We start from the raw sequence: 12692 nt of genomic DNA on the forward strand, positions 1-12692 counted from the left end.
TCAAACAGAAAGAGCCCTTTCCTTTTGAAATAAAAAGTATTCATTTCCAAAGCTTCTTTGTGTGGTGTTGTACAGCAGACCCACCTGAGCTGCTTGCTACTTGGTGAGACAATCAGGCCTACTTCTTGGATAGCTCACATGTGGACAATATGGAGAAAAACAGATCTAAGTAGCAACCATTTGTAATGATGACTGAGGATGAAAATTACCCCGCTGTCAGTTAACAATCTGGCTTTGCAGGACTACTGTGCCTTTGTGATCATTGCTATGGCTTATGCATGTGAAGGCTTCGAGGGTTGCAGTATATCTAAGAGTAACAAATTAGCAATAATTTGTTTCAATTCATCAGTCAGACATCAGCACTGCACAAATTAAGTGGCTGTATTTGATGGTCTGGGTTATGTATGGAAATGTATGAAAGCAACCGATTATTGGCACAGTAGAGCAGCAAGCAACATTGGCATTTCACAGCATGTGCTACTGTATTTGAGGTCTTGGTTGTTTCTTGTTTTGTGGAATCATCATGTCCTCCCTGTCTCTGTTTGGGTTTATCCAATGTTCTGGTTTCCTTCACAATCCAAATACATGCCATAGGTAAACCGATGGTTTTCTAATTTGACTGTAGACATACACACAAACACAAGTGTGCGCATGCACAGACACACACACACACACACACACACACACACACACACACACACACACACACACACACACACACACACACACACACACACACTACATACTTGCTTACATTGTGATATACGTGGCTTGTCAGAATTAGTGTGCATATGTGTACATCTGTGAAAATGTGTGGAAAATTGTCACCAATTTTATCTGTTGTCAGACACAATATGGGGGAGCATATACATAGTTTCTGTTACACAGATATACACTGCAAGTCTGCTTACTCCTAGCCCCAAAAGACCTCCCACGCTGCTTAATTCTGAAGTGTGCAGAGAAGGTTGGGAGAGCCAGAAGTCTTCTTGCTAAAAATAAAAAAGTTAATAAATGGCATACTAAAAATATGAAGCATTAAATACATCATGCTACAGTGTGACCCTCGGGGCTTTCCAGAGTTTGGCAGCAATCAGAACCCTCAGGCTACATAGGGAGATTTTTACATAATTTTAATAGTGGACCTCAAACATTTCCCAGGACCCTTCTAGTCTAAAACCAGCCATGGTCAGAGGTGTGCTCAGAAGGTTGCTATAGAGTATGTTGCCTTCTGGAAACACTGTGATCATAGTTTATTTAAATTTCCTCACTCAGAACTCAAACGTTTGCAGAGAAGGTTGCTATCTAAGAGTAGTGTACTGTCCAGGAAACGAAAAGATGGAATATATTACTGTAATATTTACTCTTTCATTTTCTTTACAATAAAGCATCAGTCATGCATATCTTTTGTGGTAGAGATAAATAGGCATGCTGCATGTGTATGTATGCCTGACAGCCACAAGTTGAAATATATTAATATGGCTATTTCTTCTTTCACTATGATCCCAGTTTAATATTAGAGGAGTACATAGAATGCAGCTGTCTTTTGAAGATAGGAGAGAGGAGGTATTCTGTCTTTATGAAAGCCAGCAAAAATGTAAACTGCATGATGGGGGCCATTTATTACCTTGCTTTCATCCCAATTTAAGACCAGGAGGATTCACAGAATGCAGCTATCTTTTTTTAAGGAGAGGATAGGGAAGCAGGCACTATTTCCAAATTCCCAGACAATGATACATGTATTATGACAATCATTTGTCTTCTCAGTTTATTGGAAACTACTACTTTGTCACTGAAAGAAAAAAAATTGAAACTCTTTCCTTAGCCATGATTTTTAGCATGCCATCATCTGATTAAAATGTTAAAAAAGTTCAAAGTACCAAGCAGACCCAGAGCTTCCTACATAATTCAAACACTTCCTCTGCAGTTATTACACTGCAATCTTGGACAGTTATGGAGGGTTGAAAGGTTGGAAGAAAAAATGAAGAGCAAGAAAAAATATGAAAACGAATTGCTTTCCTTATTAATGATTTTATTTCTGGTAATCATGGGTTGTTGCTTTTAGTGCAGTCAAGAAAATCACTGAGGAGTCTGGCCCAATTTCATAACTGCCCTAAAGAACTGCCTGGTTAAGTGACTTGCTCAAAGTCACATGGTAGGCAAATGAAGGCTGAGAAAATTAAACCCTCGTGTGCAAAAGTAACTCCTTAGCAGCTAGTAGCCTTAACTGTATCTGTTAATTAAACTTGTAAAAAAGGTCTAAAATGCACGTCAGAGTATCTAACGCCCTATGATTTCTGGGGGCCTAGTGGCACTGAGACTACCTGCTTAATTCGGTTATTTCCACCACATTTGCTACAGTCCAATTACAGAAAAATAAGACAAAGTGTGAAAATGAAAAAAAAATGAAAGAAGTAATCTGACTGGATAAAGTTGGGAGACCTGGATTTGGGATTAATGAAGAGAATATACTTGGGATGTGGGGGACTGACGGGCAGTGGGGAGTGCCATGGAGCTCTTTGCTTATTGTTCCATTTCACCTAAAACTAATCCTGTTCCTCTTTAACATCTGTAAGTGCCTAGCAAGATGATGGGTGATTTAGAGCATGCAGATCTAGATTATTATGGCATGATCATATTTCTAACTGGGGCAGTAAAAATGCAATTAATTAATTAATAACAGATAAATTATTTTTTATATATTTTGGTAATAATTTTCTACAAGCTTGAGGAAAACTCTGCTAAACATGTATACACGGGTCTACCTGACAACGCCGAAAGCTGACAACGCCGATGATGAGAACACTGACACCAGAAGATAGAAAACTGAGATGACCGACAGATGAAAACCCCGACGCTGAGAACACCGACATGTGAAAAGGCTGTGTAAGTATGCGGTGGTGATGGACATTAGGGTTAGGGTGCGAGTAAGGTAAGTGTGCAATATTGACGGACTCTAGGGATAGGGGTGGGTTAAGTGAGTTAGAGTTAGGGCGCGGGTTATTGAGTGTGAGATAGTGACAGTCTTTAGGGTTAGGGGCGGGTTAAGTGAGTTAGGGTTAGGGCGCGGGTTAGGTGAGTGTGCGATAGTGACAGTCTTTAGGGTTAGGGGCGGGTTAAGTGAGTTAAGGTTAGGGCGTGGGTTAGGTGAGTGTGCGATAGTGATGGACCTTAGGGTTAGGGTTTGGGTTAAGGTTATAGATAGTTGTGTATATAAGGTTTCGTGTGCATTTGTAAGGATTTTGGTGTGCTTGTGTTGTGTGTGTACTTTTTGGACAGGGGATTTGTTTTGTTTGTTGATTGTCGGGATTGTGGTGTGTCGGGCATGTGAGGTTTCGTGTTTGTGAACTTTCGGTTATGTGGTGTCAGTGACTTCATTGTTGGTGTTGTAGTGCGTCGGTGTTGTCAGGTAGACCCCTATACGGGTCTACCTGACAACGCCGATGATGAGAACACCGACACCAGAAGATGGAAAACTGAGATGACCGATGGATGAAAACCCCGACGCTGAGAACACCGACATGTGAAAAGGCTGTGTAAGTATGTGGTAGTGACGGACGTTAGGGTGCGAGTAAGGTAAGTGTGCAATATTGACAGACTCTAGGGATAGGGGCGGGTTAAGTGAGTTAGGGTTAGGGCGCGGGTTAGGTGAGTGTGTGATAGTGACAGTCTTTAGGGTTAGGGGCAGGTTAAGTGAGTTAGGGTTAGGGCGCGGGTTAGGTGAGTGTGCGATAGTGACGGACCTTAGGGTTAGGGTTTGGGTTAAGGTTATAGATAGTTGTGTATGTAAGGTTTCGTGTGGGTTTGTAAGGATTTTGCTGTGCTTGTGTTGTGTGTGTGCTTTTTGGACAGGGGATTTGTTTTGTTTGTTGATTGTCGGGATTGTGGTGTGTTGGGCATGTGAGGTTTCGTGTTTGTGAACTTTCGGTTATGTGGTGTCGGTGATTTCGTTGTCGGTGTTGTAGTGCGTCGGTGTTGTCAGATAGACCTGTATACACACACACACACACACACACACACACACACACACACACACACACACACACACACACACACACACACTAGTTATAATTAAGAGAACCTTTATGATTCTGTTTTTAAACCTGTGAAATTCTTTTGCTCAGCTTTCATAGTGTGTCTTCGTAGCACTCAGTTTATTCAGGCTCCTGATTGTTAAAACAACCCATGTTTAACCTCTCATTTTTCATTTTATGTTCCAGTTATACTTTGATGTGGTGGCCCCTTCCCTTTAGGTGCATTTTCTCTCTCTCTGGTGATTTAACTTAGTCACTTTCTACCTTTCTTCCCTCTACAACGTTTGCACTGTCTCTGCTTCTCATTGCGTTTCTTTCAGCATGCCAACTCTGACATCCACTCTATGTGTGATAGGTTCATAGATTAGTACTAGGCTAACTACCCTTGAGGGCCATTTTAAGCCTAGCCAATTACCCAATGTGAGAATCAAACCCTGCAACTTGTATCTGCAAGGTAAACACCTTAACCATTATGCCATCCTCCAAATGTACATATTCCATTTGTCATTCACTCTGTATATAACATCATGTATCTGTTGTGTTTACTGCAGACTGAGACTGAAAGAGGTCCAATCAGATCACTGCTCTACTTTCAAAATAAATAAACTAAATAAAACACCACCTTATAATATGTTTCCCAGATGACAAATTATGTACTGGCATTAGATGAAGTAGCAAAACTTACAAGAAACATATTCTAGTGTGTTTACAAAAGCTGTCCCATACTTCAAAAATATGAAACTGTACAATTCTTTTTATAGTTCTTTTTGCTAGTAACGATGCCTAAAATATGTAAATCAGGCAATGAAATATATTGGGTAGTACTGAGGTTAAGGTATGCAAAGTTTAGCCCTGAAGGTAAATAAATTGCATTCATTCCTGAAATATAATAATAATGTACTTTCTTATTGAAGGTATAGCTCAGTGACTACTAACACTATTGCCATCATAAAACTGAAGTACCCTAAAAGTGTAAAATGCAAATTGTATATTAAACTGAAAGATCTGTAATGCATGTATTCAAAGTTTTGTTACAACTTTTAGTGGCATACCATTTTTGTTTAATTATGTATTAATGTATATATGGACTTGCACATATGTATGTATTCTGCTCACCTTTAGCTTGCAATATGAATAAACACATTGCCCAGATAAGACCATCTATGTAATAAGTAATGGACAAGATAAGTAAGTCAGTTTAATTTCAGTTTAATTTCTTTGCTGGCATTATTCTTGTTTTTGCTACCACAGGTGTGCCTTGTTACCTCTGGTAAATCCATGGTCATATAAGCTTCTGTTCCCAAGTGTGAATGCTTGCAATTTAATGAAAGTACAAGTATTTTCTTTAATCAAAACTGAAGTTCAGTGCTAAACTGCATATACACACAATTTCTATTCAATAACAACATTTATTTTATTCATTTGTGGCATTGTTTTCAATGTTCTTTTTGTGTGCTCCCAAAGAACACTTGAGGTATGTTTGTTTCTGTCTTATTCACTTCTCTGAGTGTCTGTAACAGTTCCCCTTCCCCACTTTTAGGCACTGCCTCACTTACACAGTTAGAAGTTAAGGCTGGCTATGAGTGTAACGGCTCCCCTTCCCCACTTTTAGGCACTGCCTCACTTACACAGTTAGAAGACACAGCTGGGTATGAGTGTCTGTAATGGCTCCCCTTCCCCACTTTTAGGCACTGCCTCACTTACACAGTTAGAAGACATGGCTGGGTATGCCCTCGTGAGTCCTCTGTAGAAAGCAACCCTGAGCTACTGCAAAGAGTTACAGGTTGTCACAGCACTGTAGCAAGCATATTGCATTGTATCTTGTAGCAGCATGAGGAGAAAGCCACCAGATCTCTCATTTACCAGTCTCCAGAATGTTCAGCTCTCTCCCCCATGCCTGCCCACCGTGGAGATATCCGGCACAGTTATGCGAGATCTGCATTAAGAACTCACTCACAGCCACGTACCTCATAATGATAACCAGACTCCACTGGACACTCCTAGTGGATGGACTTATCTAGTCCCACTTAAGAAGGGAAGAATCATTCCAGCACATGCTCAATCTTACTTTTCCTTTTCAAGTATTTGATGCCAATGAGTGGAAAGTGAACAAAATCAGGTAAGCCTAATAGCGATTCATATGATGCCATTTTGTTAACTTTCCAAGAACTACAGCCTGACCTCTAGCACTGCCTTTGGCTATAATCTTGGTAATAGTTTATTGCTTCATCTTCAGGTTGGCTTAATGGTTAAACACAAGGTGCAGAGTTTGATTCTCTCATGGGATAATTGGATAAGTGTAAAATGGCCCAGCAGGGCAGTTAGCCCAGTAAAAATTTATGAACTTATGGCACGTTCATGCTGTTTACTGCACTGCATACAGAGTTTACTGTTCAGGTATTTGAATGGCATTCATTCTATAACATATATTCCTAGATGTTTTTTAAGTAGGCCTACTAAAAGCCAAGAAAATGATCTTCTTAATTAGCCCTGCCAGATATAGTCATATGCACTGTTTTATTAGTCTAGTCTACCAAACCCAAAAGTATTCCTTTTCTTTTGTTTCCATGTTTATTAACCAGCTTTTGATGAGAAAATGAGAAAAATATATTACAATATAATATTTTCTTTACTGGTATATGAAACTTCAGCTGGTCAGTCCATCAAACGTAACGTAACAGTACAAAATTTGTAGAATAATCTTTCAATTTATATCAAATGTCCTGTGTAGAGATTTATAAGTAGAAAGATATATATTAAATGGAAAACATTTTCCAACAGGTAAGTAGCAATTTCCTAAAGAAGATTATACCAACAATATGGTACCATTATAGCAGCAATAAGACAGAAGAAAAAGGAGCTATAGAAGGAAACATAAAAAGAAAGGAAGAATTCGCAACAAATAACAAGGAAGAAGAAGAAACTGATAGATGTTTATAAAGTAAAGAGAATCCATATTAAAAAGGACCCTGCTTTGTTATGTAATGCACAGATTACAGGGAACGATAACATTTTTCTATCTGAAAACCTTCATCTACAGAAAAAGGCATCATTTTTACTAAAGAGAAGGTAGAAAAAAGGCACAAGGGGCAGGTGGAAAGGAAGAAATCAAAATTGAACATGGAAGGATTGACAAGCGTTACTATAAGAAAAAAGAAGAGAAAGACGGATGCTGACTACATGGCTCAAGCTGTGGATTTACAATACCAGCTGGATGAGAATGTAATACACAATGAAAACAGTGGGATTAAAACGACTAATGGTGATGAAGATCTATCCTTCATAACAACTGACAGCAGATATTACTGTATCAGAAGCTGAAGATTCTTCAGGTCTGGTCAGCAAAGGTATTCTTGTAATTGGACGTTCAGTTATTGGAGGAAGTGATGCTTATATTTGCAGAGAAGATAATGAACATCGAATTTTATTATGCTTGCTAGTGGCAAAAATAGAGGACGTGAGACAAGCCTTGGAACGCCTTAATGTAAGGAAGTACGGATCTGTTTTTATTCATATCAGTACAAATGATCTCATCCACAAGGACTCTCTTAGTATAGCTTGTACTGGTGTTAGGCTGTATTTTTCGCAAATGACCTATAGAAAGGATAGTCAGGTCAACATGAATGAAAAGATTTGTTGGATAAATACCTACATGGAAAAAATGTCTGGTTTTAAAAAAAGGGAAATGTGTAGAGCATCCAAGCCTTGTTTTGGGCACACGTGTTCAGATAAGATGGCGTGCATTTGTCAAGATCAGGGAGGAGAATTTTGGCAGCAGATATTTTGCAATATTTGACAAACACTGAGCAAGATTTTTGCCAGGCTGAAAATTTAACAGAACATTAATAATAAAGTTTTTTATTGGAAAGTTTGCTAAGTTCCCACAAGATTGATGTTGTTATGGTTTGTGAAACATGTTTAAAGAACAATGACTGGAAACCAGTTCTGTCAGGGTGTAAATGTTTTTACTGTAACAGACATTCTAACAAAAAGATTGGTGGCGGTGTTATGATAGGGATTAAAGATAACTCAAACCTGTCATTATTAGATATTCAGTGATAATACCACTACTATAGACTGTGTAACTGTCACAATAAAGACAACCGTGGAACATATAACAATTGTTGGAGTGTATAGCTCACCAAAGCCAAGTGCAGATGACATACAGGAATTCATATTTTCTTGCATGAAACATAGGAGGGAATAATAATATTAGCTGGGGACTTAAATTTACCAGAAACAGATTGGACTAATATTGATTCAGCAAGGATATTATTCACAACATATATTCAGGAACAACAATTGCTTCAGGTTATAAAAAAACCACCAGTGAATGGAACATACTAGACATTGTTTGTACTCCTAAAGAAATGACTGTTACTTCAAGTCAAGTTTTACGACCATTGTTGCACAGTGATCATGGGGTTATAAAGGTTAATTTGTTGCTAGATAATTCTGCCAAACTGAAATCTAATCCAAAATCTGAAACAAAGTGCACATAGGATGAAGTGCCTTCCACAGAATAAAAATGTTCCAGAAATAAAAAACAATGAAGGCAACAAACACGGCAAGATGCAGAATAAAGCTTTAATAAATGTATTAAGCACTTTCATGTCAGGTGTGAACCTTCATCAGACTTAATATAAGTCTGATGAAGCGTCGCACCTAACGTGAAAGCGCTTACTACATTTATTAAAGCTTTATTCTGGAACTTGCCGTGTTTGTTGCCTTCCTTGGTTTTTATTTCTGAAACTGAAATCTAAGCCAATGCACAGAAGGTTGATTACAGATTATATGGAAGCAAAACAGTCACTATGTAAAACCTACTGGAGTGATGTGCTCAGTGGAAAACTGTAAACTGAATGTGCAAAGTTTTGAAAGAGAAATTGTTTGAGTGAAAAAAATGTTTAACATCAGGATCCAGGCATACATCATCAGGGAGATATATTTCCACAAGAACAAGATACCTGATTAAGGTGAGAGACAAAAAATATAAGAAATGGAAGACAGGTCAGACTACAACTTTGAAAACTGAAATAAACAAGCTGGGCAAACAAATTAAGCATAGTGTGAGACAAGATCAAGAAAAACTTGATGAAAATGTATATAAAGATATTGAGCATAATAGGAAATCTTTTTATAGATACATAAGATGTGGAAGGAGTAAAGACATACTAATTGATAAACTGTGAGCAGATTCTACAAATTATTCTCAGATACAACAGATTATAGATATACTTACAAAATCTTATGCAAAACTGTTTGGGTCCACAAAGGGGGTGATAAGTTGTCCTAGTGACATCCAGGTAATCTCAGATACTGGAATCAAATTATATTACATTGAAAAAGAACTGCACAAACTGGATCAAAACAAAGTGTAGGGAGGAGACAAAATTAGTAACAATGACCTGAGAACACATCAGCAAGAACTTACAGTACCATTATATGAATTATTCACTAGGTCATATAAATATGGGGAGATTCCTCAAAATTGGAGACATGTGCTTAGTAAACCTGTCTTTAAGGGAAAGGTGAATAGGACAAACCCAGAGTCATATAGACCCTTAAGTCTACTTTCATGCTGTGGAAAAATAATGTAGAAGGTAATATTGCATAAGTTATTGTCAGAACTGGATAATTTGGGACTTGAAACCATATATCAGAATGCATGTGTTGAACATAAATCTATTACCACCTGTAACATGATGTTTTATAGCAATATATTAACAACTATGAATGAAAACGTGTGTTGTGATATAATTGATATAGGTTTAACGTCAGCATTTGACAGGGTCATACACAAAACACTGATCAATAAATTAGGACAGCTAGGTACTGATGTACTCTTGATAAGATGGATAGCCACGTGGCTTACAAATATGACATGGCAAATATCATACAGCTACTAGATAGGTGACATTCTTGGTTAGTCAGGGTGTCCCACAGGGCTCTGTCCAAGGCCCTTACTTTGTTTAGATCGTATCTTTCAGACATAACTTTTTCATCTGAGGTGTTCTACAGTCTCTATGCAGATGACCTGAAATTGGGTAAACTGATTACGTGTTACAGATAAGGAATGTCTGCAAAAGAATTTGACTAAATTGACCATTTGGGCACAGGAGAATAATATGCTAATAAATACATCAAAAACTAAGCATATGAGATTTGGCAGACATAAACTGATAGGTGAATATTTGATACAGCACACAATGATTGAAACTGTATACTCACTTAAGGACTTGGGTATATGGGTAGATCCAGATATGGGTTTTTCCAATCATATCAACCAATTGGTTAATGATAGTTATAGAACTATAGGTTGTATAAAAGATTTATAAAGTCTAGGAAATCAGAAATTATAAAGTCATTGTTTATTAGTTACATTAGATCCAATCTTGAGTATGGAATAAAAATATGGAAACCTTATAAAAAAACAAGCATGAGTAAACTGGAAAGAGAGGTCTATATTATAAGCTCGACGGTCGAAAACATCGAACAACATATGGTCGACACCATATGGTCGATGTCTTCAAATGTCAACCTTATAAAAAGAAAAAAAAAAGAAAAAAGTACCCTAACGGGTTTAAGCAGGGGGGCAAGCTCCCCTGCACCCCCCAAGTCCCCCGCTACTTAAATATATCAACTCTGAGACTGCACTACATTGCAGTAAATGGAAATCTCCCCTTACGGAGATTTCCATTTACACGCTCGAGATTCTGAGCGTTCGATATTCTCATGTCAACAATGTCAGATTCAACATTGTCGGCTTTCAAGAATATAATATAGACCTGGAAAGAGTAGAGCAGAAATATACCAAGGGTATCCATGGATGTGAAAATTTAAGTTATTATAAAAGATTAAAAAATCTGAACTTGTACAGTGTCACTTATAGATATCTAAGAGGAGATCTTATTCAGGTATATAGGGCATTTAGAGACAACTACCCCTGGGAATGTTTGGGGATATCAAAAAGTACTAGAGAATCATTAGACAACCTATGTAGTATATTCTGCAGAAATGAGAAGGGTACTAATTAGTTCTCTGACAGAGTAGCTGATGCATGGAACAGACTATCAAATTACATTAAAGCAATTAGTAGTTTAGATATTTTAAGAACAGGCTGGACACTTATTATGGGAAAAAGTGTCTTGGTATATTGGTAAGCTAGGAGGGCATTAATACCCATGCTTAAAATTTTTGTATGTATGTATGTATTGAAGGAGAAAAGTATGTTGGATACTAAAGAAAGTAAATCAGTGATAAAATAATTATTATTATATGTATATTATCTTAAGGGACAAATGCAGAAGAAAGGTGTGGCAAAGCTAATTAGATTATTATAAGAATTAAACAGAAATCATTTGGTGCTTTAGTAGATAAATTCTCTGATTTCACCTAAGGGAATGTAAATAGACCATCTATTTTCCTCTTGGCTATAGAATATTTGGATTTATAAATGGCTGAAGTGATCTTCCAATATTCATCATTAGTAGAGGATTCCTCTGTCTTCCAGTGTTTCATGAATTACTTCCTAGTCACTAAAAGTATGATTAGAACAGCATGCAGAGGATAGAATCATCACTGTTTACTCAAACGATACTTAATCCTTTCTTGACTGTTCCATCCATAAGAAAAATGAGGTCTAATTTCTCCCAAAACTTGTGCCAAAATTTCTGCAGTTTGGGACATTTCCACGCCATGTTTTCCCATTTAGCAAAATAATTCTGATTGTGACAGTGGCAACACAGCAAACTAATTGCTGGGAAATCCTCCATTAATATATCATGGATGGAGACACTTTCAGGCATCTAGTCTCCAAAGGTACTCATTTTCTTTATGATATGTGAACCTTATTTGTCAGTCTTCATTTGCTAACTACCCTTGTAAAGCACATTATTTTCAGTGTTCTCTGCAGCTAAGGTACTTTCTGTCTGATATCTCTTCAGCCTTTATTAATGCATTTGATAAAGAGCTTTGTTTTTCTCTTACATTCTGGAAAAACACCTTTGCATTCATCATTTCTCCTCACATTATATGATCTTCCTTCTACCATAAATAACACCTTTACTTACATATTCATAATTCATCCCCATGCAGCTTTAATGTTTTACCACTTTAACCTGGCCATGTTTGTGTCTGGAAATCTATGTTATTTATACTTAACCTAGTTTAAAATGTTTGTTTGATATTGACATGCAAAACTATATTTTAATCTTGTCAGTTACATTTTTGCTGATTCATGCTATGCGTCTGCTGACTCATCTTTGTTCTGACTTGACTATAAAGACATATCTTGGGTTTAATTACTTTGCAATATCATATACATTTAAGGCCAAGTCCATCTAACAAACACTCCTGCAGAAGTGATGGATGTTCTTTAACTCTCACTTTACCTTCCTATTCCTTCTTGTAAGCTAACCACTTGCCCATGTACGTTTGCTCTTCTCCACTGGGTATATTTACTATATTTTCCCAGTATCCCTTAGTTTACCTTTTCCAGTTCTGCCTTGTCTGTGAAAAGTTAAAAGTATTTCCCTAAATGATATTGCAGCCCATTTATTCCTTCCTTATTTCTTGGTGATAATATATATTTTTAATTTGTATACTATCTCCTATCTCCTCTTACCAAAGGTACATATACTGAGATGCTCAGTCCCTGTC

The sequence above is a fragment of the Protopterus annectens genome, chromosome 9.part0 (genome assembly GCF_019279795.1).
Source record: "Protopterus annectens isolate FY-2018-M chromosome 9.part0, PAN1.0, whole genome shotgun sequence".
Classification (NCBI taxonomy): Eukaryota; Metazoa; Chordata; order Ceratodontiformes; family Protopteridae; genus Protopterus; species Protopterus annectens.